General features: G+C 53.8%; 1 protein-coding gene and 1 long non-coding RNA gene across 8 annotated transcripts in view; one reads left to right on the top strand and one right to left on the bottom strand.

Annotated features, from left to right (window-relative positions):
• The window catches only part of TRABD2B (TraB domain containing 2B), a 205,450-nt gene that overhangs the window by 117,170 nt on the left and 60,405 nt on the right, over positions 1-27,875 (top strand). The window lies entirely within an intron of this gene.
• On the bottom strand, positions 3,296-18,796 carry LOC121481212. Of its 4 annotated transcripts, none has more exons than XR_005985228.1 (3): positions 15,796-18,796; positions 6,728-12,487; positions 3,296-6,040 (listed from the first exon to the last, which is right to left on the bottom strand). It is a non-coding gene; the product is annotated as an uncharacterized LOC121481212 (long non-coding RNA). The 4 variants fall into 4 exon arrangements; XR_005985227.1 differs by lacking the exon at positions 3,296-6,040 and having other exon boundaries at positions 6,225-10,105; positions 10,835-12,487; XR_005985229.1 differs by lacking the exon at positions 3,296-6,040 and having other exon boundaries at positions 6,225-10,012; positions 10,835-12,487.

The following is a 27,875-nucleotide window of genomic DNA, read 5'->3' as shown; positions in this document are numbered from 1 at the left end:
ATTTCTTTCTTCACTCCCTCTGTCCATCCCTCCTTCCTTCCAGAAAAATGGAAGGGAGCCAATGTATGTCATGCTAAGTACTTTACAAACATTATCTTATTTAATCCCCCCGAACAGCCCCTTCTGAAGCTTAGACAAGCTGACGAACTTGACCCGGGTCGCCCAGCTAGGAAGCGCCAGAGGCAGCCTTCCTCTTGTTGCACTTTAGCCGCCTGTTCCTCCCTCCATGCCGCTCCCAGAGTCACACCCTGATGCCACACTGGGTACCCCCTCCCCTGTAGGGAAGGATGTGGATGCAGGAGCCTGGACGTTGGTGCAAGCCAGAAAGGGACTGACATTCTTGCCTTCCCTCTCGGCAAAAGACCGTGTTTTCTCATTTGTAAGCGGATGTGCCACTGCAAACATTACAGCCAAGAATGATTTCAGAGCATCTGGGTCCACACTCCAGGGCAGCTCTGTAAATGCAGTTGTCATTACACATTTTACTTCCCTGCAGGAGATAGGCAGGTGGCTCTGAAGTCTGACTCTATGGCTGAGTGTAGGGAAAGCTCCTACCAGCTGGCGAGGGGCAGATTGGCTGTGACAGGGCCTGAGAAGGAGGGTCTAGCTGGCTGCAGCTTTGCAGTCAGATCTGGGTCTTTGAAATCCTCTAATAGCCTGTGCCTGGATGTAGAGGCCCCCGGGGCCTTTCAGCCTGCCTTCATTTGGGCGCTTGTTAGAAAGTCAGGGAATAACAGGCCTGGACGGGAAGGGTGGGGTGGAGAGGGGTCCACTGAATTGCATCACAGACACAGCCAAGTTCTAAAGCAAAGGAGGAACACAGCCAAGGGGCCTCCTGGCTTATCCTTCACCCTCGTCCCAGCACGTGCCTTGGAAATTTTCCAGGACTCTCCTGGACTGGGAAGGGTTTGGGAGGTCTGTGCTGGTGATAGTGTGGTTGGCAAACAGGGAGCCCTGTCCCGGATGGGCCACTCACCATTTTGCAAGCCTCAGAGAAACTGAGCCAACGTCCCTCTTCCAGAGCACAGCCTCGTCCTTGGGAAGCGGGGGTGGGGGTGGGTGTGGGGGAGGGGGCGGCCGGGGGGGCTCCCTCTTTGCCCCCACAGTGGCCCTGAAGGAGGTTGGGTATAGAGAAACAGTCAAGGCTTCCAAAGTCAAATTATATCTCTTGAGCCTTCTCTGATTTCCTAGGGATTCAAGGCCCCCTTTGGGGACTTTCACTGAAATGTGTTCTCTCTGCTGCTGACGATCCTAGCCAGCCCTGAGCTGAGACACTGGCCTGCACCCGCCTCCCGGGACAGCGTCTTCTGAGTGACGGAGCACCGATGTCGGAACTAGTTCGGTGTGGCGCAGCTCATTCCCTGAGGGTTTTTTTTTTTAATGTCAGGGCTGACCTCCTGCCACCCTGGAGGCTCCCAAGCACGTGGACGAGGCTCACCGTCCTGTTTGCACACAGGGCTGAGGACAGGGTCAGTGCGAATGATTTCCTTGACCTGTGATGACAACTAACAGCAGCCCTAGTAATAATATGTACTGTGCTAGGCCCTTACAGATGAGGAGACTGAAGGATAGGAGAAGGAGGAAAGCTGCTAGGTGACAGGTAGCAAGTGGAAAGTTGAGACTTAGCCCAAGCCCCTGGGGTTCCGAATCTGCCGCATGCACAGCAGAGTCCCCCAGCCCCCCAGGGCCCCGCCAGAGCCTGTCTCTCTCTCTGGTCTGCATGTTAAACTCACAGCGTTGATCTGGCCAGAGGTGCCACTGCCATTCACAGGCAGTGACACGAGTCCAGGAAGCAGGGCTGGAAACAACTGGTCCAGACTCATTACAAATGAGAAAAGGAGGCTCAGAGAGAGGCTGGGAACTGGAGCCGGGCAGAGGACCAGTGTCTCCTCAATTTCCACAGCTGCATTTCCTGGACCCTCTGGGGCACGGCCCGTGTCATGAAGTTTTCTTCTTTTCCATCAAGGTGAACCATGATGTGTGTAACAAAATCCCACCAAACTGTGAAAGCTCCGGTGAAACTTTGTCATGAGCACTGATGAGCTGAGTCAACCAAGAGCCCACCAGCAGGCCATCTACCAGCGTGGGGTGGAAGGTCAGTAGCTGTCAAGCAGCACTGCAGGAAGGAGAGGCCATGAGCAATGACAGGCCAGGCACCGGAGAGAGGGCCACCCCGAGGGGGACTCTGGGCCTCTTGCCCCACTCCTGCTTCCTGGTCCCAGCTGCAAGCCAAGGGGACCCCCACTTGGGGAGGGGACCTGGGCTGGAGGGTGATGCTGAGGGCAGGAGTGTCGCTCACTAGAGGTGCTTCTGAGAAGGGAACAGATTGCTAGACCATACACCCAGGGTGCCCTGCACGCCCCTCTCCTCCCACCAGCAGCCAGGCCTTCCTCTAGACCCAGCCTGCACCCCAAGATCTATGAGCAGTGGAGGCCACAGCCAGGGGTCAGCCTGAGATGGGATGCCTGGGGCAGAGGGCAGTCAGGGTCCTCCTGCACATCTGGGGTGGGGTTCAGGAGGGGCTATTTGACAGGAAAGGGGAGGCCTGGAGGCTGCTGGGGAAACTGAGTCTCACTTATTCGCTGAGTCTTATGCACTGTAGACTGTTTTAAACCCCTGGCCTCTATCAACTTGATGCCAGTAGTGTACCCTCCTCCATTTGCGACAACTAAAAACACCCCAGACATTGCTGAATGTCTTCTGGGAGCAGGGGGATGGACACCACATTGCCCCCAGGTTGAGAACCACTGCTGTGGATAATCAAAGAATTTCAGCCTAGAAGGGAGTGTTGAGGTCACCTAGGCCGGAGCGACTAGAGCCCTGATTCTGCCAGAAGCAGCAAACCTCTCCAGGCCCGGTCTTCTCCCTGTAGCGCAGGAGGGTGGAAAGAGATGCTCACAGGGCTATCGTTCCATTGATCAATGATCGATGACCCATGACAGCCTCATTTGACTAACCCAGACTGGGGCCCCGAGGCGAGAAGGTGCCTGCTGTCCCTCGGGGTCCAGGGCTCATCCGTTCTCTGTGTCGTTGTCACCAAGGTCCAGCAGTTGACACTGTTTCCCATGCAGACTCACCCCCCGGCTGGTGTGTACGGCATTGTGTCTGGGTGCCCAGCGCTGTGACAGGCGGCGCTGGTTAGGAGACAAGGGGCAGGAGGAGACAGGGCTGTTCCAGCAGGTTCCACTCACTGGGGTCTCACAGCTGCCATGCGCCGGGGGGGGGGGGGGGCTTGCATAGCCGTGCTCGTCTGGAGGGAGGTGTGGGTCTCAGTAGAAAAGAATTCTCTGCGAAAGGTGACGTAGCTGAGCCGTTGGGAAATAGGAGGGGAGTTTAAGGAGAGGGAAAAAGCGGGAGTGAAGGCATGAGGCAGAGATGTGAGCGCGCCCCGCTCACCCGCGTTCAGCTCAGAGGCAGCGCAAGGCCCGAGGGCCAGCATCCTTTTTTTTTTAATATTTTATTTATTTATTAGAGACACAGAGAGAGAGAGACAGAGACAGAGACAGAGGTTGAGGGAGCACCAGGCTCCACACAGTGAGCCCGATGTGGGACTCGATCCCGGGTCTCCAGGATCATGCCCTGGACTGAAGGGGGCGCTAAACCACTGAGCCACCAGGGCTGCCCGAGGGCCAGCATCCTGCTCAGCGTCGCGCCCCGGCTCTGGCCGGTGCTCAGGGGGTGCCGTCCCACCGAGCAGACTCCCATCTTCATCCCCCAAGCCCCCAGCTGGGTTGCCCCTCCCCGAGCTGGAGGTCCCCCTGTGGGCTGTCCCCCCAGGTCGTGTGAGGGCTGAGTGAGCTCCTGAGCACCCTTGGGTTGGGTCATCTCGAGGGGCTGCCCAGCGTCAGGAGTGGGTGTTGCCATCCCAAGCGAGGTGGGGTCAGCACCCAGAGGGAGGTGTTGGGGCGAGAAGGTGTGGAGGACTTCAGCCTCGGGGGGGGGGGGGGTGCGGCTGGGCGAGCCTTGCCCATTCGGGCAGGTGGAGGTGATGGGGAATGTGCCACTCAGGGCCGGGTGCTGTGACCCCTGCTTCCCCCACCGGCACGGGCAGCAGCCAAGGTCGGCCCCCTGGGGCTGGGCCTGCATGCCTGCTGGTGCACGCAGAAGCCCCCCTGACCCCAGGGCCAGGCCAGGAAGGGGCCACTGCAGAGACACTTCTGAATTCCTTGACCCAAGCTCTACAAGTCAAAACCAAGACAGGGAACGCCTAGGGGCGCATGAGCCTGCTCTCAGCCCCGGTTGTTGAGAAGAGGTGTAGACGGAGGGTAGCAGGTGGAACGAGCTCTGGGCTGATTTTGGGTGCAGGGGCCGGGGTGTGGCCGGAGCTCACCGGGTCGGCTGGGCCGGCTGGGCCCCTGGTTAGCCACATGCGTTTCCCAGGTGCGTGGCGGCTCTGGGTAACTGCCAGACGGCAGCATTGGCCGTGGGGGGGCTTCCCTGGCAGGGAAGAGAGGGCGGGAGGGAGCAAGAGAAAGCATGGGCCTGCAAAGCTGGGGTCTGCCGAAAGGCAGTGCGATGCCAGCCTTGCGACAGGCAGCCCCAAGTCTCCAGAAAATGGGGAACCCCCCCCCAGCAGGAGCTCCCGTGTTCCTCACCAAGTGGAGCAGAGGCCACGTGCTGCTGGACTGCAAAGAGGGCCTCCCAAGGCCCCAGGAAGCATGTATGAGTGGGTGCGCATTGCAGGGAGGGTAGCTGTGGCTGCGTTTGGTTCAGAGAACAGACCAGGCTGCCCCCTGAGCAAGCCACCATGGTGCCCACGCCCAGGCAGGAGCTCCCCCCACTGCTGAGCCCATTCACCCCTCTGGCCCCCCTCCAGGCCACCAGCCTGAGCCCCTCCCCAGGGCCAGGGCAAGTCCCTCCTGCCGGGCGGGCTTCCAGAAGAGGCTGAGGCACCTGCCGTCTGAGGCAGAGGGAAGACACCAGGGGCTTCGGGGGCAGGGCGGTCACGTTTGAATCTGGATGCGCACAAGCCATGCGACTTTGGCAGTCTCCTTCCTCTGCTCAGGCTGGCCTCCATTGTCTGACACTGGAGATAATAAATCTTACTTTGCAGGCTGTTAAGAGTATTAAATGAGATATAAAGTGGCTGGCGCAGTGCCTCGCACACAGAAACCATTAGCGGCAGTTACAAGTTCCTGAGCTTTCACTGTGTGGCAGGAGCAATGCTAAGAGAACTTAAGGACTGTCCCCTGTCCAGGAGGCCGGCCACTCGGGGCAGCGGCGGGGTCCCAGAAGAGTTCTGTCTCTCCCTGTCTGCTTCGTTCATGCCTGGAGGCCGTCCCTGCACTCGGCCTGTGCCGAGCGGGCCCTGGGACCCCGATGTGGATCAGACCCGGAGTCCCTGGAGGTCACCTGAAGGGACAGCCGGTGAGCAGCAGGCTGCAGGCAGAGTGCCAGGAGGACTTTGGGGGGGATACACAGTAAGTACTGAGAAGGGGCCCCTGAGCCTCCCCGATGAAGGGCATATGGTCCGCGCCTAGGAAGATGAGTTGGAGGGTTCCAGATGGATACGTGCCGTAGGGCAGGGCCAAAGCTGCAACGGTGCTCTGGTGCCGAGCGTGTGCCCGGGCCGGGGCACCTGAGGAGGCCGCAGCCTGGGGAGGTGAGCACTCGGGCAACAGCCCGTGGGAGTAGCTTCGGGAAGGAGGCAGGCTCAGGACACCACAGGCCGCAGATTACGGAGCACCTGCTAAGGGCCCAGGTCTGAGAGAGGGAGAGGCCATTTCACCTGCCTCCCCGAGATGCAGAAGGTGCCTTTTCAGCAGTCCTGTCCGAGCCCAAAGTCTGCAGAGAAGCAGTACCGCCGCCGTGCTCACAGCAAGCTGTTGAAACTTTGCCAAAATGTCCAAACTCTCCAATTCAGGCGCCATGTCCCAGCCTCAGAGCTCGGAGTGACGTCCCTCCTGAACTTCAACAGCCGAGAGCCTCTGGTTCTTTCTACTTTTCCTTCTCCTTTCCAGGCTCCCAACTCCGCCCTCCTCTCTCTGTGCCTGCAGGGCTCAGGCCTCATCATTTATCAAGATAAAATCCATCAAAGTCTCTGGGAAGGAGGAGGATAAAATGAGTTCGTGGGGGTAATAAATCTCCTTTACCATAGGTGGTGAGCAAGGCATTCCTCCCAGACTGTGCTCCTGAGAAATGAGAGGGTGTGTGCGGACAGTGCGCTCCCAGGCCTGCGGGCGGGGGGGGGGGGGGGGGGGGGGGGAATGCAGGGAGGCGGCCCGGCATCACCTGGAACCAGCACATCACGGCTTGGTCCAGCCAGGAAGACTTCGGGAGCCTCTCCGGGCCGTGCCGGAGAGCACACGTGGCCAGTGGCGGGGCTGGGCTAACAACCAAGGACGGGGCTCTCAGCCCGCTCCGAACTGCCTTCCCGAGGTCGAGGGAGTTGGCCCCGGAAGCCCAAAGTGACCCTAAACTCGAGAATCCGTTGCACTCATCCACTTAGCCCCTCATCATTCACATACATTCATGGTCACTTCACTCTCTTGTGCAATCATCACAAGTATTTCCCCGGCACCTACTGGGTGCCAGGCACCCAGCCTGCATGGGTGGCAGAGTGGGGAGCTTGGGTCCACGGAGAGCACCGGGGGTGGAAAGAAGGGAGGAGCAAGGGTGGGGGGACTCCCGGGTCCTCGTGCAGCAGGGGCAGGGGTCTTAGAGATCCCTTTCGTATCCCCACAGAGGAAACCCCACTAACCAGAGGAAGAGATACCTGTGTGCTCACCAGGAAGGTCTCAGGGCCTTTCTCTGTTTGTCCAGCCTCGTGCTCAGGGAACTGCTGGCCCATCCTGCAAGGAAAGTGGCTTCTCTTCCCCCGTCGCTCTTCTTCACCATGGTTTAGTGGAACAGCATGGGCAGGGGCTGGGGAGACGTCCATCAGAGGAGGGAGTAAAGCATACGATAGCCCTGCGACGGAACGCGCAGCTCACCCAGAGTGAATGACCTACCTGTGTCAACACAGGTAAATCTCACGTAATGTCGGGTAAAAAGGCAAATCGTCTTCTACCACTTATGCAAATTGAAAACCAGAACAATATTCCATGTTGGGTATATGCACATATGCATGTAATAAAAGAAAGGGAAATGCAGACAAAAGATACACCGCAGCCTCAAAAGAGGTTGCCTCTGGAGGGGAAGAGAGGTGAATGGGATCAAGGAGGGGGCAAGGGGACTTCTGCTGCTACAATTTTCTTTTAAAAAATATGTAATGTGAATATGATAGAAGACCAATGTGAGTTAGGTTTCAGTGGTATGCACATAGGTATTTGTTAGAGCGCCCTGTTCTTTTCTGATGGTTTGAAATATTTCATTTTAAATAAAGAAGTTTAAACAAAACCCAGACAGTCTGACTAGAAAACCCACATGAACCACATGTGTGAGGGCCTCTGAAGTTCCAGCCCTGTGCAAGGTGCCCTTGTTGAACCTTTTTTTTTACATGGAATCTTCCTGTGATTCCAAGAACAAGGCCGACTACCCTCATTTCACAAATGAGGAAATAGGCCCAGGGGTGGCAAGCAACTCACCCAATGTCACAGAGGTATTTGGTGGAAAATCTGAGCTTTAAACTCCGGTGCCTGTAACGTTAAAGCCAAGCTCTCTCCTCTACGTCTCACCACCTGCACGAGCTGCCACTCTTCATGAAGTGGTATCAACTCAAATACCAAACCAATTGAAAACCACCAGCTCAAGGGTAAGAGGTTAGAGGCTGACGTTGAATCCTGCATCTGCAACCAACTGGCTGTGAGCTTTGGTGAGCTCCTTTCCCTCCCTGAGCTTCACTCGTCCTCATTGCAGGATGCAAACTGTGGTGTGGCTTCCCAGTAGGGCCTCACGGGTCTTGTCCATGTCATCCTTGCTAACGTGATCGTGGCACCTAGCACTCAGCTCAGACCCTCACCATCACATTGTAGAGGGTGGTGGCTTCTTCCAGGCCATTAGCAGAGTGATTCGGTTTCATTGCTGGAGTGAGCATTTCTGCTTCACTTGCATCTGGATATGTGTACGTTCTCAGAGGAAGGAAATCTTAGACTCCCCAGGCCTTGTCCCCAGTCTTTTCCTTCCCTAATCAAAACGGAACTAGACGCTCTGGAGTGGAGAGATCAGAGGAAGGAAGGGGACAGGGGCAATGAAAGCCCTGGGGGTGGGGGGAGACTAAGAGCAGGTGAGGCATCCAGACACCTTCCTGTAGCCCCTCCTGATTCTCTGGGTTGTAGCATGACTCATCCCTGCCAACACTGGAGGTGGTAGACATTGTGCTGAGAATTTGAAATACATTTTCCTGGTTTCATGCTCAAGAGCCCACCTGCATTTTACAGAGGCTTGAAAATTTAAGGGCCTTGCCCAAAATGACATAGCTCGTAAGTGGCAGGGCCGAAAGCCATGTCTTTCTGACTCCAAAAGCCCTGCTCATAAATGTTACATCATATTCTTGTGGGGAGCAGGGGGCAGGGGGTGGTGTTCCAAGCGAGGCCAAGGGAGAAGGAAGCAGCAATGAGATCATTAAGGTCTCTGTGAGCTCTCTGAGTTGCTAGGTGTGGTTCTGCAGGTATGGAAGCCATGGCAGGGGAGAGGCATGATCCTCTTTTAGGAAGAGGGCTCCGTTTAGGAAGCGGGCTCCGGTGCAGCCTGGCTGGAAGTTGCTATAGTGTCCAGGCAGGAGGAGCTAGGGTGTGCCTAGGGTCAATACAGTTGAGAAGATAGGCTTTCAGGCTATTTGGAGCTTAATAAATATTGGAAGGATGGATAGATGGATGGATGGATGGATGGATGGACGGACAGACAGGAGGGTGGTGGGATCTGGAAGGAGAGAAAATGAATCAAGGATGACCACAAAATAACCCATAGTAATTAGCATGGTCTGCACACAGGCCCGAAGCTAGGCGCCCTGACATTTTTTTCAGACTCTTTCTTACATGATTTCCCTGGTTTTGATTTATGGGGAAGAGTTAGAGGTCAGACTATAGGAAACCCCCTGGAGTTATCCCCAGTTCTGGGGCTTGAGTCTAGGGACCACCCTCCTGTGGGGACCTGGGGGGCCCAGAGCACATTTGAAGGGGATGCTGGGGAATGGGAGTCAGGGCTGTCCAAACACAGATGCCGCTGGAGGTGGGGCACAATATGTACCAGCAAATATTGATCCTGCCCCTTTGCCCAGACCAGGCCCCTCTGGACAATACCAAGGCACATCGGTGGCTCTGGGCCCTAGGCTGCAGGCCGAGGAATGTGGACTCCACAGCAATCTGTTTGCTCATCCCCCAGAGCCTGACATTCCCTGGCTGAGCAGCCCTGGGCCCCAGTACCAGCCAGGCCCCCATTCCGGGTGTTTGTACAGGGGCTGCTCTGCTTAGCCAACACTCATTAGAAAAGGCTTTTTTCTGCTAGGCTTGTCTCCAGGGTGTGAGAGGCGGCCTTCCTGCCCACCCCCCTTTACCTGCCCCACCCAGTTCCGGCTGCCTTTGGGAACCCATAGCAGTGGGGCTCTTAAATGTCAAAGGGAATACGAGAATCCAGCCGGGCCTCTGGAGAGGTATTAGTCGCCATCACCCTCATTGTAGCGACGACCAAGAAAAATACACTTGGAGTCACTCAGTTTGGGGGCAAGCTGTTTGTTAAGAGCTTCTGAGTCAGACTCAGGAAAGTGAAGTTGGACAAATTACTCAACCTCACCGCCCAGCCGCCCGGCCTCCCCATCGGCAGGGTAGAGGCAACAGCAGGGCCGCCTCCCCCGGGATGGAGAGGCCTGAGGTCTAATGAGCGCCTGGAACACAGCTGGTGCTCCGTAAGGAGAGGCGGGTTGACGCAGCGGGAGCTAGGGGCAGTCACGGCGCGCTGGGGAATTTGCCGATTCCCCCCTGAGCTGACGTTCCCGAGAGTTGTGGCTCACCTGTCCACAGTGGTGGCCCCGGGAGCTGCCGGGGTGGTTCAGATCCTTGGCGCTGAGTGGACACACCGGGCCTGTTTCCAGCTCTCTCCAGCTCACACCATTCAAAGGGGATCGTGAAAATGGATCCTGTAGTGGGTGGGGAGGTCGGGGAGGTAGGGAGCCTGAAACTCCATTCCATTCATGGTCCATCTGATTACTTTGACCTGGAATTCTGGGCTTCTACGACAACAAAGGTGGCCTGAGAGTCCTTATGAGTGGGGCTTTTAGGGGCAGGGAGCCCCCAGGCCTTCCCAAGCAGCTCTGCCCTCATCCCCGCCCTCTCTCCTCTGTCCTGGACCACAACATGGGCCCTGGTTCCAGAGCCCCTGAGGTTTCTTGGGAGCTCAGCCATGCCAGGGGCCACCATTGTGGCTTGTGGGTGTTTGGGTTTGGGGTTATTTTTTGGACAGTGTCTGTCTTTCTGTTTTGCTTTCTCAGCCTCAGCCTTCAGCAAAGAGCTCTGACATGGCTCTTGACATCTCCCCGGCTTTGGCTTGTACCAGCTGCTGGCTTCTCCTCTGTCATTTCAAGGACCTACTATGTGAATCACATTGATTAAAAGCACAGATTCTGGAGCCACATGGCGTGGGTTCAAATCCCACCTCTGTCTGGCACATACTAGCTGAGTGATCTTGGGACATTCACTCGACTTTTCTGAGCCTCAGCCTCCTCATCAATAAAATGAAAATGCTAATAGCAGGGTCAGTGGGAGAATTTAGGAAAGTGATGCATGTGGAGTAATTTGCTCATGTCTAGTACTTAGTAAGTCAACAACTGATATGCACACACAAACGCACACACACACACACACATTCGTTTCATTTAATTTTCACCATGACCTTGTGAAGTTGGGATTATCAATCCCATAATAGTTGGGGATACTGAGTTCCATCACCTGAGCTCACTCACCTGGCAGGTGAACAGAAGCCTCCAACTCTAGAAAACTATTTGTTATTTCTTCAGCTCGAGTATAACTCAAAAGAAGACCTAGATTTCTTGCTGAGCATAATACCAAAACTCTCTCTCTCCCCCTCCCTCTGCCAAGTTTACTTCCCCAACTCCTTGGTTTAGATCTCCAAAAAACATATAACAATACTCCAATCCCTCCAGGTCTGCAGAGCTGAGTCATAGATCGGAGCTGGGCAGGAGGCGGGGGGAGGACAGTCTGCTGGGATAGCTGGGAATGGTGCAGGCCATGTGCCTCAGAATCATCCACCTGTGAGTCAGGGGAGCTGCGGTATTGATACTCCCATTCTTATCTGTTGTCGTCGTCCATCCAGAGGGCAGTGTTCACCCCCAGCACTGGCCTGCTCGGGCAGAGTGGGATCTCATGGTTAGAGGAGGCCTCAGGCAAAGAAACGCAGGTGGTGGCAGTTGAAAGTTGGCTGGAGTGTTTAAGGGGAGGGGACATGGGTGGAGCAGGGGCGGTGTCGAGGAAGTATCCCAGGCATCCATCTGTCACTTCACACATGATTCTGGACTGTGGTCATCTGTTTCCTGCTCTCCCCTCCAGCTCCTCGGGGCAGGTCTCCTTTGTCACAACACAGGGTGCATAGATACACTGAATGGATGAATCTAGATTCTCAGACTACTACCCTCTGAGGGCAGAGAGAGGCCTTTGGGTCATTTTGGTCTGCCTTCCATATGATGTGAGAGTCCTTTCCTCACCTTCCAGCGGCAGCCTTTCTACCACCCCTCCGGGTAGGCTCAGCACTGCTGGGCACAGCCTGCCCCATCACGTGACAGTTCTGTGAGAAGGGACTTCATCACCATCACTGTGTCCACTGATTCCGTGTCCAGGCTTTGTCCCTACGCCGGGTGACAGGGCCTAGGCCAGCTCTTGGGACAAGTCCTCAGCATCCTCCAGGGACTCGTGGCTTGTGGAAGACTCCCTTGGAAGCCACACCTCTTGTGCTGTACCCGAATGACACAATGATCTGTGTCCAGCTGCCTCCTTGCTGAGGGTGGGAAATAGATTTTTTTCTGCATAAACAAGTAGCTCAAAGACCTAAGGAGAGGGAATTTGATCTGGGGTGAATGCCTTAGTTTTGCAATTCTCCTATGAATCTGTGGGCCAGTGCTGGCTGGGTCTGCAGCTTCTTCTGGAAGGAACAGGCCTGTGAAATCCTGGGTTGTGCCAAACGTCCTATCAGGGGATTCTTCTTTTGGCTACAAGGGGTGGGGACCGAGCAAGAAAGTGGTTGTGTAACCCCGGGTGCTGACCGCAGCTGTAACAAAGGCAAAAGCACTTGGTGGAGGCCAAGTTTGTCTTCAGAGGCCCGCGTGCCCTGTGCCCCCTCCCCTCCTCCTGCTCCCAGAGCAGCCCCATCCATCCCCTCACCCCGCAAACCAACCTCAGAAGCTCGCTCATGGTTCCATGAAACAGCAGAGACTCACAGCACCCCCACCGCCGGCCAGGCGATGGACACATGGAGGCCCAGATGCAGTTTCTATCACCTCGGGATTCTAGCTCTCCGGGGCTTTGGGAGGTGCCCACTTGTCGGTGGGGAAGAATCAGAACTAGGAACCAGACACTTGGGTTGAAGTCTCATCTTGGTAGACCTTTTTTTTTTTTTGAGAGAGAGAGAGAGAGAGAGGATATGCATGGGTGCATAAGTTGGGGTGGGGGCAGAGGCAAAGGGAGAGGGAGACTCCCCGATGCAGGGCTCCATCCCAGGACCCTGAGATGGTGGCCTGAGCTGAAGGCAGACGCTAAGCTGACCGAGCCTCCCAGGTGCCCCTCTCTTGGTCAATCTCGGGCAGACCACTGTCTCAGTCAGTTCAGGCCGCCGTAACAAATATCACTGACTGGGCGCTTCCACCACGCACGTTCATTCTGCAGTTCTGGAGGCTGGGAGCCTGAGGTCAGGGTGCCAGCAGGGCTGGCCTCCTCCACTGCCTCGCTGGTGGCTTGCAGATGGCTGCCCTCTTGCTCTCTCTGTGTTGAAGGCCCGGGGCCTGTCTGTGTCTCCTAATCTCTTTGTGTGAGGACACGGGTCGGATTGGATTAGTGCCCTCCCCGAAGGCCTCGTTTTAGCTTCATTAAAGTCCTATCTCCAAATATAGTCACGTTCTGAGGACGGGGTTAGAGGTTCAGCATATGAAGTTGAGGGGCTTGGTCACACAACAGCCTGTAACAACCACCCAACCGCTCTGCCCCCCAAATTTCTTATCTGTCACCTGGCCGGAAGGCTGCTGTGGAGCTCAGATCAGGCAACGTGCACAAAGCCCAGAACGGCCACACGGGTGTGAAGGGTTGCTAACAGGGTGCCCCCAGGCAGAGGGCTACTGGGGCATCTCAGGAAACTGTGGCCGTGGAGGAGGTGTTTGGGGGCACATGACTATCTCAGAAGACAGATGAGCTCCCCTTTCCCTTCTGTCCTGGGGCGGATGGTCAAGAAGAGCCAGGACGTAGGACTGGGGGCCTGGCTTGACTGCTGTGATTTATCATCATTCCCTGCTGCAGAGGAGGTGTGGGTGGCCGGGACCACACCAGGGTGGGGGCTGGGGGGACAGGTGGCCTGGACTCACTTTCCCTGCCCGTCCAGGTCACCCTGCCTGCATTCCAGGACTACTTGCCAGCCCTCAGTTTCCTCATTTGTGTCGTGGGCAAGGACAGGATTTAACCTAGAGGATTTCTGAGTTGTGCAAGCCTGGTGCTGACCGCAGCCTGTAACAAAGGCAAAACCGCAGGCCAGGAGCCAGCTTTGCTTTCAGGGGCCAGGCCTGGCTGGCTGCTCTCTGGTGTTATGACCGTGACTCTAGATTCCTGGATCCTCTAAGGGCCTGTGACCAAGGTCTAGTCCTGCCCACTTGGAACAGCCTGAGCCCTGACCCTGGTCACGGCCTGAGTACAGACCCTGGTTATAGGCTGAATCCTGACCCCGGTTGTAGGCTGCGCCCTGGCCCTGGTCACAGACTGGAGGACAGATGGCATAGTGCATGCCGCTTCCATGACAGGAATCACACTTAAAATTTGGAGTGCTATGTGGATCCTCTTCTCCTCAGCACTTCGTCTCCCATTAAAGGAGCTGATTTATTTAGCATTTCAGGTTGGGCCCTCATCGGAAAAAAGTTAACCCCCACCCTCCCCACTCCACTGTGTTTTGTCTGAAGGCTGGGGGGCCGGGGGGCAAGGGAAGGCCATCGTCCCCTGCCTTGCTTCCTTTGGGCACCGCAGGGGCAAGGCAGGGTAGGAGCACTGAAGCATCAAGAGATCTGTTGCTCCGCTCCAAAGAGTTTGTCCCAAGCTCCAGGGCCCTCAGGTAGCTGGAATTTATGGTGTCAGCCCCGCCCCATGTCATTAATAAAGGAAAATTAGCCCTCTCTGGGTGAGGACATTTTTCACTGGAGTCTGAGGGCTGTAATGAGGCGCTATCAAAGCCCCAACGTGCCATATGAATTTTATATGCCCTGTTTCCTACAAGTTCTGAACAGCTCGGCCGATTTATAAGGTAATGATTTTTCCATCCATAATTTCTTTCGTATGATTTTTGTAATGTAGACATTTCCCCCTCCTGGCTGGGCTGTGCACAGCGTGGTTGAGTAGATTAGGGCAAGGCAGGGAGGGAGAACTTTCTTGTGGAGCCCGGGCCAGTGTGCATGGGCCCACCTAGCGCCTCAGTGGGAGGGAGGGAACTCTGAATTCTGTTCCACATTGGGTGCTGACTCCCAGCAGCCACTTCAGGCAAGTGATTTCCTCCTTCTGGGCCTTCATTTCCCTACCTTTCCAGTGAGAGAGCACTGTATAGATCAATCTACAGGATAATGTCAAGAATGGTTCCGTTCTGGGGGATCCCTGAGTGGCTTGGGGGTTTAGCACCACCTTCGGCCCAGGGCGTGATCCTGGAGACCCGGGATCGAGTCCCACGTCGGGCTCCCTGCATGGAGCCTGCTTCTCCCTCTGCCTGTGTCTCTGCCTCTCTCTGTGTGTCTCTCATGAATGAATAAATAACATCTTAAATAACAACAAAAAAAGAATGGTTCTGTTCACTGCAACCCCACACTTGTTTTGCGTGCTGTGCCGGGCATTGCAGGCATGAGGCTGAATTATCTAAGAGGAGCAGGATGAAAGAGTTTGCATGTTTTGAGAATACAGAAGTGACTGGTCCTTTTGGAGGGTTGCAGGGAAGGCTTCAAGGGGGAGGTGCTTACTGTGAAGGAGAAACCATTTTGCCTGGCCAGGAAGGACCCATTGCAGAGTTTGTCAGTTGAGGTGCTGTCCCCCTCAACCCCATCTGGGGCCTCGGCAGTGGGCCCAGCTTCCCCGAGTGCAAGACCACCTTCAAGTTCCCCTAAGACATTCCGGACAAGCTGGATCCAGGAAAAGCCCTTTCCTTTTTCCCTTCCAAGGCCAACGCCTCCTCTCCAGATGCTCCAGTGGGGCGGGGGTGGGAGCAGCAACACCTGGGAGGGGCCCCTGCACGCCCATAAATCTGCCCCTCTGCATCCTTTGATGTGGACACTCCTATCTCCCGAGGATCACTGCCCAGGAGGTAGCTATTGAACCGAGGGTCAGAGGGCACCCAGCCCTCATTTTTGAGTGAGCGTGTGCTTTAACCTCACCTGGCCTGCATTATGTTAAGCCGGAATGTCTTACAAGATGTTCCTCACTCCTGATCTAGGCGGGCACGGCAGGCCCTCATGGCCAACCGTGCTCCATGGAGCGGCTCGGCAAGGGTTCAAACTGCTGAAAACCCGGTGAGTCCCGCAGATGCCCAGCCTGGACGACTGGGTGCACCCCCACTAGGATTCTTCTTGTTTGTTCCCTGAATTGACCAGATGTATGGGTGCCCCTGAGACCCGGCCTCCCTAAGAGCGAGACCCTGCCTCGCTCATCCCCCCGCCACTTCAGAGGGAGGGGCCGTTACCAGTTCTTTTCCCAGGAGTGGAGACCGAGGCCAGAGCAGTTGCATGCCCTGCCGTGGGCATGCAGCAGATTGCGAAGCAGGATGGGGAGCTCGGGCTTTGTGATTCCTACGCGGGCGCAGGTCCTTTCTGCCAGGGCAGTGCCTTCTCATGGCCCAGGTGCAGGCTGAGGCCCCCTCCCGTACAAACTGGACTCCCAGCAGTCGGGCAAGTGTCAGCAAACCCAGGGGAGAGCAGGATGGAAATGATGATGTGTCAGCCCTTGGCATGCCTCTCTCCCACTTCTCAGAAGTTGGTACGTTTGCCTTGGAAAGAAAAGCCACTTTAACTTTCCTGTAATAAAGTTTTCTAATTAACTGGAGGGGGAAGCACGTTGGATGTATGAACCACATCTTAGCTGTATGTTGGTTCTTTTTTTTTTTTTTTTAAGCCCCTGCATCAAGAGGCTTTAGGAGTCTTTGCACAACAGCTGTTAAAGTATTGCCAGAAAACCAGACATGGGAACGTTCGCGGTGCCTGGTCAGTCACCCAGACCCCCTTTGCAAATGCGTGAAGACGGTGCACCCCCTCCATCCCTGACGTGCCCAGTATGCAGGTCGGCCTTGGAGAAAGGAGACCCACTGTGTGAGTCTGGGAGGATGATCAGCCTCCATAAGCACCTGCTATGTGTCGAGCATTATTCTGGGGACTTCAAGTTCAATAAAACATGTTCATTTCCCTGGTTTAATGAAGGCTAAATACATTGGGAGGCAATTATTCAGATTATAAAAATATATTCTTCACTACAAAAAAAAAAGTAACAATTTCTTAGCAGCCACACCACCTCAGGCCATCTACTCATACTTTATATCCTAAACCCCTAAAGACAGACTTTAAACACTCACTCAGACAGTGAATTTGCTGCGTGTCCTCCTGGAGAAGGCTGGTACCTTGTTATTCGTATTATTATTATTATTATTACTAATTCCCAATGCTGTTAGTAGCAGGCGCTGGAGTCAGACTGCCTTGGTCCTGTCCCAGCTCCACCATTTACTAGCTGGGTGATCCTGGGCAAATTGCTTTACCTCTCTGCGCCTTAGCCTCCCAACAGGAAAGAGAAGAATAGTGCCTATATTGTAGATCGCTTAGCAGAGATCATGCCTATAAAGCGCTTAACCCAGTGCCAGACACTCGGTAAGAACAGAACAATTGCTCACTGTTGCTTTTGGGATACTAATATTAAAGAAGACAAAGTTGTGGCTTAGAGAAGTAAAATAAGTGAGGGTAAGGCTATGCCAGAGACCAAAATCTTAACGGAGATGCCGGACTGCCATCCGTCACTGGTGCGCCAGCGGACTGGGCCCTGTCTCTGACCTGCAGCAGAAACGCCATCGCGGTGGGAAGGGGAGCCTTCAGGAGGGAGGAAGGGGCGGCCGGGGCGCCGGAACACGGGGCGGAGCTGGTCACCAGCACACACCTGGTCAGCGTCTGGAGATGGATGCATGGGGACAAAGCTGCGGAGCAGGTGCCTCTGGCCATCCCATAGGGTGCCAACTGTTGGTGACTAGTGCAAGGGTCTCCTGCCCCCCGGGGCGGAGGTGGGGGAGAGATTGGACCAAGTGCTCCTCCAGCTTGCTCAAAGAGCTGAAATTCTTGCATTCTATAGTCTCAGCCACCTGGGGGTCTTCCATTCTGTGTTCGAGGCAAGGGGTCTATGCTTCTGCGAGGGCCCCAGCTTAGAACACATTCAAGCCCCTGGACCTTGCTCATGCTGCTTCCACCACCTGGAATTCCTTGGCCCTCGGGGCCTGCCTGTTGGAATCTCATCCTTATAGGCCTTGCAGGCACAGATGTTCCAGAATCTGTCATGCTCTCCTCGAGGTTCACACTGCATTGGGGTTCAGCCTCTCGGGAGGTACTCAGTTCACCCTGCCGCGGCGTTGGCCGCGGCGTTGGGGCAGACTTTCGGCCCGTCTTTTCCATCTTCTCTGTCTGCCTGGAGGACGGGGACAAACCTCGGCTCACCTGGGTTCTAGGCGCTCAGCACCCGGCCAGGCCCCACGGATGTTTGTGATGCAGATTTGAGTTGGAAGTTTGGGCCTGGGAGAGACACGTCGCGATGATGTGCGCAGAGGACACAAAAGATGGATTTCTCCCACCTCCTGCCCAGCCACCGCCAGCCCTGGACTGGTCCCAAGTCCTGTGGCCCTTGTCTAGGGAAAGAGCCACCGTCCCGCCCCAGCACTGGGCGGCCGTGGGCCCGCACAACTCCTGTGGGCTCGGGAGAAAGAGGCCCATTCAAAGGGCGGCCTATAAAACCTCTTAGCTCGCACTCAGAGGCTTAGATCACCCTTAAAAGTGTGGTCAGCACGGTGTTATTGCTCCGCAGCTGCAGGGGACGGGGACATGATTTACCTGTGTCATTAACTGCTCGCTGCACCCAAACTCTAAGCAAACAGTGCACTTGGCTAAAATTACCTGCTTCCGAGCTCCCACTTTTCCTCGAGGGGTTCAAAGGCATTCCAGGAGTGAGGGCTGAGGTCGGCCCCTCTCAGGGCTTTCTTCCACAGCCTGTGGGCCTGGGGCTGGGAGCCCATCAGGGAGAGTCAACGACTCTGGCCATTCCATTTCCAGAAAGACCCATTCTGAGTTAGCACCTTGGGGAGGGCAGTAAGTGATCCTGTGCTGGGGTCCCTCTGCTTTTCAGGTCCTGCACACACCTAATCTCTCTTCTCCTGTAAGGCCTCATCTAATTTTCAGCAGCTTCTGATGGAGCTGGTCATTTCATCTCCTCGAGAAAATGTTTACGAGAATTGCAGGCCCCGCTCTGGCCACTCCGTCGCTGCGGCCCCGCTGGCTCCCCCTCGTGTCCCTGACGCCCAAGCACCAAGAGCCGCGGGGACTCCATCCTCAAAGCTCTCCCGCCTCCCTCCTCACAGCCCATTTTCAGAGTCATGTCCCAATGTCTGTGCCCACGCTGGACTTCCCTCCCGACATCTCCATATGCTTGTCTAGCAGGCGCCTCAAAGTTAGCAAACTCAAAGCCAGACCCCGAGTCTTCCCTACCGCTGAACTTGCTCCTCCCACGTTCTTCTCAGACTCAGGAGATGGAGCCTGTATCTGACAGGTGTTCAGGCCCTAGCAACTCTCCTCGTTCCCGGCTCCTTTTTCCCCTCATACCCCACATCCGCTGGTCAGCACATCCTACTGGCTCTACCTCCACAGTGGATCCAGAGCATCACCATCTCTCCTCCACCTCCCTGGCCCCAAAGCCACGGCCACGCCCCACCATCCCCGCAGGCGCCTCACTCCCGGGCTCCCTCCCCCTGCCTCTGTCCCTTTGCGTGCTGTTCTCCACGCAGCAATCATTCAGCTTCCCAACAGCCCTCACTCTGAGGAAAAGCCAATGTCCTCATGATGGCCTGAGATTGTCCATGGATCGTTCTGCATCCCCACCCTTTACCCCTCGCTGCCAGCAGCCACACTGGCCTCCGTGCTGTTCCTCAGCCATGCCACCATGCTCCTCCCTCAGGTTGGAGACTGCGTCTCCAGTGCTCTCCAGGAATCCCCCATGGCTGCTCTCCAGCCACCTTCAGATCTACACTCAAACGTCCCCTTCTCAGTGAAGCCTTCCCCAAGTAAAATAACACCCCCCCCCCCGCACCCTCGGATCTCCCTTACCCTGCCTCGCATCTCTCCATAGCAGTTATCACCACCCAGCATGCAAATATGTTTACTTGTCAAGTCCTGTCTCTTCCGCTGGAACATCATCTCAACATGTCAGAGGGTTTGTTTTGTTCACTGCTGTATCCGTGGAATCTAAAACAATTTCTGAATGGAGTAGACACATTCAGATGAGTGAATCATCCAGTTAACCATTTAGGAAGGGCTGCGGAGGAAGAAAATGAAGCTCAGAGGAGCAAACCAGTTGCCCAGGTTTGCGCGGCTAGTGTGGGGGCTCAAGCCAACTCTGGTTGCCATGTCCTGTCACAGAATGTGCTTTTTCTTTCCTGGAGTTGGGTCTTCCAAACCATGTCACTTGGCAGCTTTACCAAGGCCTGGTGATGAGGGAGGAAGAGAGGACATTGGTAGGGGCAGTCCTCTCCCTCCGGGAGGTCACAGCCCCAGTGGGGGGCCAGCCAGAGTGAGAAACCGAAGCAGGAGGCAGGGAGATGCCCTGGGAGGGCGGGTCCTACAGCCTGGGGATGTGTGATACCTGAGACAGAGCTTCTGACAGGTGAGCCAGACTATGACGCTGAGCCCGCGGGCGGTCACATGCGGTCAGGGGTAACCAGGACTCCTGCTTTTCATCCCAGTGTGCCCAAAGCTTTCATTTCCCATATGAGGCTGGAAGGGAAGAGGCTTGGGAAGGGAACCCAGATCAGAAAGCTGCATTGCGCCAGGCACTGTCTACAAACTTTTTGTTTACATTTTCACGACAACCCACTTTGTTATCAAGATCACAGGGCAGAAAAGAAAGTCGGGTAGGCCCTGCAGGATCCATCCAGGAAGCCCAGCTCAGCTTGGGGCTGTGGCTCTGAGGAACCTTTCCGTCTGCTCAGCCCTCCCCAGGCTGAAGTGGGTGCCCCCCGTCCCTCTGGGCTGCGGACTCCCTGAGACAGGCGCAGCCGCCCTCCATCCCCGCGTGGCACGTCTCAGGGAGCCTGGCAAGCAGGAGGCAATCGTGCTACTGAGTGAGGGGGAATGAATGAGTGCGTGGGGACTCAGTGGTTGGTGTGGCTCGTGCAGCGTTGCCCGCCCGTGGGTGACCGTACCGGGACTTGGCCTCTGACCTGTGCATTCCCGCAGAGTCCTGTCACCCAGGGGTCCTGTCCCATTGCTGCAGCATCTGGCTTGCACGTGCCGTGCCGAGCCTGCCTTAGGAGATGAGACGGGTACAGCGGACCGCTGTGGGCACCAGCAGGAGAGCCCTCCGAGCCCGCCTGTCAAAACCAGTGCAGTCCTTCTGCTGTCAAGCGGCTCTGGCAGCCCAGGGTTAGGCCTCGGCAGGCTTTCTGGACTTGGGAAGACGCGATTGGGAGGTGGTCCATAACCACAGAGCCAGGGGAAGATCCTCATCCCTACGGTGGAACACTGGTTTTTTTCTCTGCTTCCTAGTCATGGAGAAATGTCATCGGGCCCCAAGTGGCTTCCTCCTCACTGAGCCCCGATTCAGGCAGAAGCACAGGACTACCAACAGGGAGTTTGGAGCTCGTAACTCAACTGTGGGCAGGGCCTGGGGGCCTGATTCCAATTAAAGATGTCAAATGTATTTATGGATTATGCAATCAACAGGTATGCAAGCAGCCTCGATGGCCGACCAGGCCACCCTGGAGATAGGCCTGTAATTAATTAATCCCAGTGGGCCTGCCAAATACTGTTTCAAACATGAGTGCTCCGGGGGATATTGGGGACCAAGTCTGGGGCCTGCTTTAGACCCTGCTTTGCTTCAGGGAGGGCCAAGGAGCCGGGCTATAAGGTCTGTCTGAACAGAGACTTGGGGGATCTGGGTTTGAATCACAGCTCTACCGCTTACTGGCTTGACTGGTGTGACCTCAGACGTGTTATTGAAGCTCTCAGAGCCTGGCTTCTGCTTCCAAAAAGCCCTGGTGTGGGCAGCGTGCTTCACCTTCTCATTCCCGACCTTGTTATTCCCATAGATGGACAAAGCAGCACTCCTCGCAAGGAATAACTGCTATGGAAAGCACATGCCCATCCTAAACATCTCTGAGCCTCACTTTACGCCTCTGTGAAGTGGACTTGCCACCCTGCCCTCTGGTCCCTCTCTGGTCCTTTGAGCTCTTACCAGCTGACAGAGATTCAAACAAGATTCTCAGCAGCCTTGGGCTCTGGCCTGGTCCTCAGTTGTACCCCAGGGCCCAGAACTGAATTTAAGGAGGTAAATCCCTCCAGGAACTCACAGTCCAAGGGGTGGGTTGGATGCCTGCACCCACCAGGATTTGTAGGAACAGGGGTGGTAGTGAAGCCACAAGCTGGGCCAGACGCGGAGCTGCCTGCTGCCCACGGTCGGCTCAGCTCCCTCACCTTGACCTGGTGGACAGGGCCTCCCCCTCACAGCTCGCAGTCTCAGAGAGGTCAGTGGTGCAGCAGGTGGTGAACACACGGTCCTCTGCCTCTGGTCCGTACCGTGTTGCACTGCCGGCCATCGTGGTCCTTGGGGTGGGGGCCACTGCCAGCGTTGCCGGGTCACCGCACACTCCACCTGGGCTCTGGGCCTGCTCCAGAGCTATTGGGTCTGAACTCCCTAGTTCTTCTCTCTTCCCTTCCCCTCTGAGGTGTGTTTGCATTTGATCAAATTCCCCCAGCTGCAGGCTGGATGATAAGGATCCAGAGAGCAGGTGACGGGCCAGGCCAGGTAGAGGGCAGTGAGGCCCCGAAGCAGGCAGTGTGAGCTCGGGGCAGAGGGCCATGGCACCTGGCGCTGTATGAGAGACCTGCTCAGGGAGACTGGTGAGGTTGAGTGTGTGCACATGTGTGCATGTATATATGTGAATATGTTGGTATGCGCACACGAGTGTGTGTGCATGTGTGCATGCATGAGCGTGTGGTGGGCCACAAGGCGGCAGAACCAAAGGGGAAGCTGGACTCCCTGCACACGAAGTGGGGGATGGTCCAGAGGAAGCTGACCCCGTGTGTCCCCTACTGCTCCACCCCTGCACTCGGTCACAGCTGCGACACAGAGCCCACCCTTGAGGCAGAGAGCTCTTCTTAGAGAATGTGGTCTGTGCTGGGGTCGTGGCCTCTTGGGCAGCACCTATTACCTTGTGTAGCATGTCCTGTCGTGAGAATGCTTTGTATTCATGATCTGACTTAACTCCACTCTTTGGGCCCAAAGCTCAGAATGGCCTACTCACCGTGGAGGGCAAAGCAGGTGTGTGTGTGCCTGGCCAGCACCCCCCACCCCCCACAGGAGACGGTACTGGGGGCTGATGGAACCTGCCAAGCCCTAGGCCACGTGCAGCTCTAGCCCCTGGTCTGCTACCCTGTTTCCTTTTGGGAGTACTTGGGGTTCAGTCTTTAAAAAAAAAAGATTTTATTTATTCATGAGAGATGCAGAGAGATAGGCAGAGACACAGGCAGAGGGAGAAGCAGGATCCCTGCTGAGAGCCTGACACAAGACTCGATCCTGGGATCACAACCTGAGCCGAAAACAGGTCAACCACTGTTGTCCCCCAGGTGCCCCTTAGAGGTTGGTCTTGACCCTCTGCTGGAGGCACCTATGCCCCTGTCTCCTGCCCACTCCCGGGGTCGGGGCCCTGTCACACTGGATCTGCTGCATGGCCGTCCATTAGGCACTTGTCCTCCTAGGCCCTCTTCCCACCCGGTCGCTCCAGCTGACAGCCACATTCCTGCCAGCACCAGTGGCTCCCCATCTACCCTGCACCTCTTTAATTGTGCCATCAAGGGGACTTCTTCTTCCCCAGGGTATGGCTTGGGGGTGACTGTCTAAACCTGTCAGCTATAACTACCCCTGACTTTCTAAAGCATTGCTCCATAGCCCTGTGTTAGTGAGCAGGACACGGGAGATCCAGAGATGTGAATGAAATCCCCAAGGATGCCCGGTGAGCTACAGGCATTCAGCTCCTCAGAGAGCCAGCAGAAACCCCAGAGATGACTTGCAGCCCATTGCTTAGATCCCTCCAGAGATAGGATGCTCACCTCCTTCTTGGAGAGCCCATCCCCATGCTGGATGCTTCCCACAGAGGTCTCAGCCTTCCTCACATACGCCCTATCATCCAAGGAAGACAATTGACACTCTCTCTTGCTAGAACATCTCCAGGGCCCTGGGTAAATGACTTCTAGGAAGGTTGCCCTGGCTCCAGAGCCAGCCATGGATGTCTGCTAAGTGAAGCCGGTGTCCTCGGCAGGGTGTCCTCGGCAGGAAAGGGAGGATGATGCCAAGTCTGATGGCAAACAAATTGCACCCTCTCCTCTCTCACGCTGCTTTCTCCTGGTATTGCTTTCATTGAAGCTGATTGTTTTCCTGAAATCCTGCCCCAAGTTGTTAATTAGCCCTAAGTTAAACAAGGGCTGGGGCTCTGCTGCCCTCGTGGGCATATGTCCCACCTTGAGAGCCCAAGTGGGTTGTAGTTAAGGACGTGACATCTCCCCTTAGACTGCTTAGATGCCAGTCCTGGCCCTACTCATTCTTTGACTTGAGCACTTTACTTAATCTCTCCATACCTCAGTTTCCTCATGGGATCAAGTAGGGGCCATAATAGTATCTGATTCGCAGTAAGCAATGTGATTCCTACTTCCCTGCTCACTGGCCGAAAGTATGAGTCTTGGGCAGTAATCATCCTCTGGATTGTTTTCACTCATCACTCAGACTTTTCAGAAGGACTCTCAAGCCATGGGAGGTGTGTTCCCCAGAAGCCCAGTTAGCTGGCCCTCCAGGGCCTGAGGGTCCAGGTGATACAGTCCACCAGGAGGTGAGTCCAAGGCTCTGGGCTTGGCTTCAGTTGCAAGGAGGCCTTGTGGGGGTCAATTTGTGCAAGAGCAGTAACAGAGGAGGAAGACACCATGGCCCAGGCAGTACAGGGGATGTTGGGAGTGGAGACTGTCAGGAAGGTTGGCTGTGAAGGAGAAGTGGGTGGTGCAGGGCTGAAGGAGGCTGTGGTGGTCCCTTTAAGAGATTTTAAATGAGCCTGGTCACTCTTGAATCCCAAACATCTTTCATGGCCAAGAACCCATTCTTAGCAAGATGTCCTAATGTGGGAAAAACGCAAACCAGCCCCGTCTTGGTGCTGAGGTTATGACATTTCCTGCTAAGGAGTCTACTGTACTGTCAGGCCTGACCATGGACTCCCAGAGCGCAGCAGGGGACAGAGATGGATCCCACCAGCGACTTTCTAATTCCAGCCCTGGCCTTCTGAGCCCCAGGCCTCTCCCCTGTGGTGTGAACTTTCACAAGATCTTAGACTTCCACATGGATGATAAAAGGGATAGTGGACTTCAGTTTAACAAACACTCCATCTAGTGGACAGCTACTCTATACTAGGCCCCAGGGACCCAGAGATGATTAATGGGGCATCCCTACCCTTGGGTTGCTCCCAGTTCAGAATAATCACCAACATTTATTGGATACTTACTATATGCCAGGCCCTCTGCTGGATAGGGACAATATATATGGCCCCATTTAATTCCATACAAACTGTTTCTTTTCCCATTGTACAGAAGGAGAAACTGAAGCTCTGAGAAGTTGGATAACTTGCCCAAAGTCACACACATAAAAAGGCTGAGGAGCAAGATTCACAACCAGGCTTCCAGTGTGGCCCCTGTTTCCTTCAACATGCACAGTACATAAATGTCCTTATCGGGGATATGGATAAACCTGTGGGCTAATTACAGCCATTTGACTGATGGGGACACTAAGACACAGAAAGGGAAGTAGCTTGCCCAAGGTCATCTAGGGATGAAATGACAGCTCTGTCATGTGAACCCAGGTCTGACAGTACTTGCATTTTGAGTTATTTATCGCTGTGATTTCTCTGGGGAGTATAATTAACATCTTAATCTGTAGAACATTGGTTTAATATCAACTTAATTACAAGAGCGTATAAAACTTTGTTCCTATATAGCTTCTTTCCCTCCTCTCCCTCTGTGCTGCTGTGTTCTTACAGATTATATCCTTAGGTATTACAAAACCCACCAACCCAGATTTTTAATTGTTGCCTTATAAAGTTGCCTTTTAAATCAGGTACTTGAGGGATCCCTGGGTGGCTCAGTGGTTTAGTGCCTGCCTTTGGCCCAGGGCATGGTCCTGGAGTCCCAGGATCGAGTCCCGCATCGGGCTCCCGGCATGGAGCCTGCTTCTCCCTCTGACTGTGTCTCTGCCTCTCTCTTTCTCTGTGTGTGTGTGTGTGTGTGTGTGTGTGTGTGTGTGTGTGTGTCTCATGAATGAATAAATAAAATCTGTTAAAAAAATTAAATCAGGTACTTGAAAAAAAGAGCTGCAGACAAAAAAACAATCATTTATACTGTCTTTTATATTTACCTATAAAGTTACCTTTACTGCTCCTCTTGATTTCTTCATGTGGATTCCAGTCACTGTCCAGTATCCTTTCAGGTCAGCCTGAAAGACTGCCTTAGTGATTCTTGTAGGGAAGGTCTGCTGGCAACAAATACTCTTAGTTTTTGTTTATATGAGAATGGCCTAATTTATTCATTTCTTGTGGGATAGTTTTGCTGGATATAGAATTCTTCATTGACGTTCTTTTCTTTCAGTACAGTGATATGTCAGCCAACTGCCTTCTGGCTTCCATGATTTCTGATGAGAAATCAGCTATTAATCTTATTCAGAAATATGAGTCATTTCTCACTGCCTTTAAGGCTCTCTCTTTATCTTTGGCTTTCAGCAGTTTGATTAGGATATGTCTATGTGTGAATCGTTTTGAGTTGATCCTACTTAGAATTCATTGAGCTTCTTGGATGTGTAGATTAATGCTTTTCATCAAATTTGAGGAGTTTTCAGCTATTCCTTTGTTAATATCTTTTCTGCCTCTTTCTCTGTCTCCTCTCCATCTGGAACTCCCATTGTGAATATGTTGATATACTTGATGGTGTCCACAGGTCTCTGTTCATATGTCTTTATTCTTTCTTCTTTCTGTTCCTAATACCATCTAATGTCAGTTCACCTATCCCCAAGTTTGCAAATGCTTTCTTCCTGCTCAGATCTATTGTTGAGCATTTCTGGTGAATTTTTCACTTTATTTATTGTACTTTTCAACTATACAAGATGTGATTGTTTTTTTTTTTTAAATAATTTCAGTCTCCTTATTGATAGTCTGTATTTAATGAGATGTCACTCCCACACTTTAGTTCTTTGGACCTCATCTCTTTAATTCTTTCAATATATTTAAAATTGCTGATTTAAAGTCTTTGTCTAGTAAGTACAACTTCCGGACTTCCTCAGAGACACTTTCTACTGATTGCTTTTTTCCCTATTTGTAGGTCACAGTTTGTTTCTATGCATGTCTTATAATTTTTTGTTGGAAACTAGGCATTTAAAATAATATAATAGGGGTCCCTGGGTGGCGCAGCGGTTTGGCGCCTGCCTTTGGCCCAGGGCGCGATCCTGGAGACCCGGGATCGAATCCCACATCAGGCTCCCGGTGCATGGAGCCTGCTTCTCCCTCCGCCTGTGTCTCTGCCTCTCTCTCTCTCTCTCTGTGACTATCATAAATAAATAAAAATAAATAAATAAAAAAATAAAATAATATAATATGACAACTCTGGAAATTGATTCTTCTGCCTCTTCAGGGTATGTTGTTGCTATTTGTTGATATTACTATTTGCTTAGTGACTTTTCTACACCAACTCTGTAAAGTACATATTCTTTGTCATGTGTGGCCACTGAAATTTCTGCTCAGTTAGCTTAATGGTCAGCTAATGAGCAAGATCTTGTTTGCCCCAACTTGTATACACTATCCCAGACTGCTTTGATAGTAAACTATTGCCTCTGTTTTCAATAAACACACCGAGGACAAGTCTCTTAGCACTAGGTGAGTTCCAAAGACAGATCAAATATAGACAGATAACATTGACAGTGGGATTTTCCAGGGAATCACCATGCAGGTCATAGGGTAACTGTTCTCTAGAAATAAGGCTCTAATGGAGCTCTGACATAGTTTTGTACCCTCCAGGGGCTGCTGGGCTACTAATTTTCACTGTGATTATAGGCGTTGTTTTTCATAGCTGCTATGGTGAAGTGTAGAGCATGGGAATAGGACAAGTTAAGATGCCACAAAATTTTCTACTTTTACTGAAATTCAGTTGTTTTTATTGAATCAATGCTCCCTGGATTGCTGCAAGACTTTGATTAACTTCCAGAGTTCTGAAGAAAGTTTATTCTAACTAGTTTTTCCAGTGTCCTTATTGCTTTTATGGAAAAGAGAATTTTTGGAAGGTCCTTACTTCACCAAATGGTTTAATGATATCCATGTCCTTGCACTTTTGCCTGGAGGCAGGATACATAGGCATGAAGGGGAAAGTGGGGTGTAGGACACAACACAGAAGGCAATTTGCTGATGGTTTACTATGTGCCAGAGGCCTGGTTATGATAATAAACGTCATAGGAATC

This window comes from Vulpes lagopus, chromosome 23 (genome assembly GCF_018345385.1).
Source record: "Vulpes lagopus strain Blue_001 chromosome 23, ASM1834538v1, whole genome shotgun sequence".
NCBI lineage: Eukaryota > Metazoa > Chordata > Mammalia > Carnivora > Canidae > Vulpes > Vulpes lagopus.
This window is presented reverse-complemented; position numbering and strand designations above follow the sequence as displayed.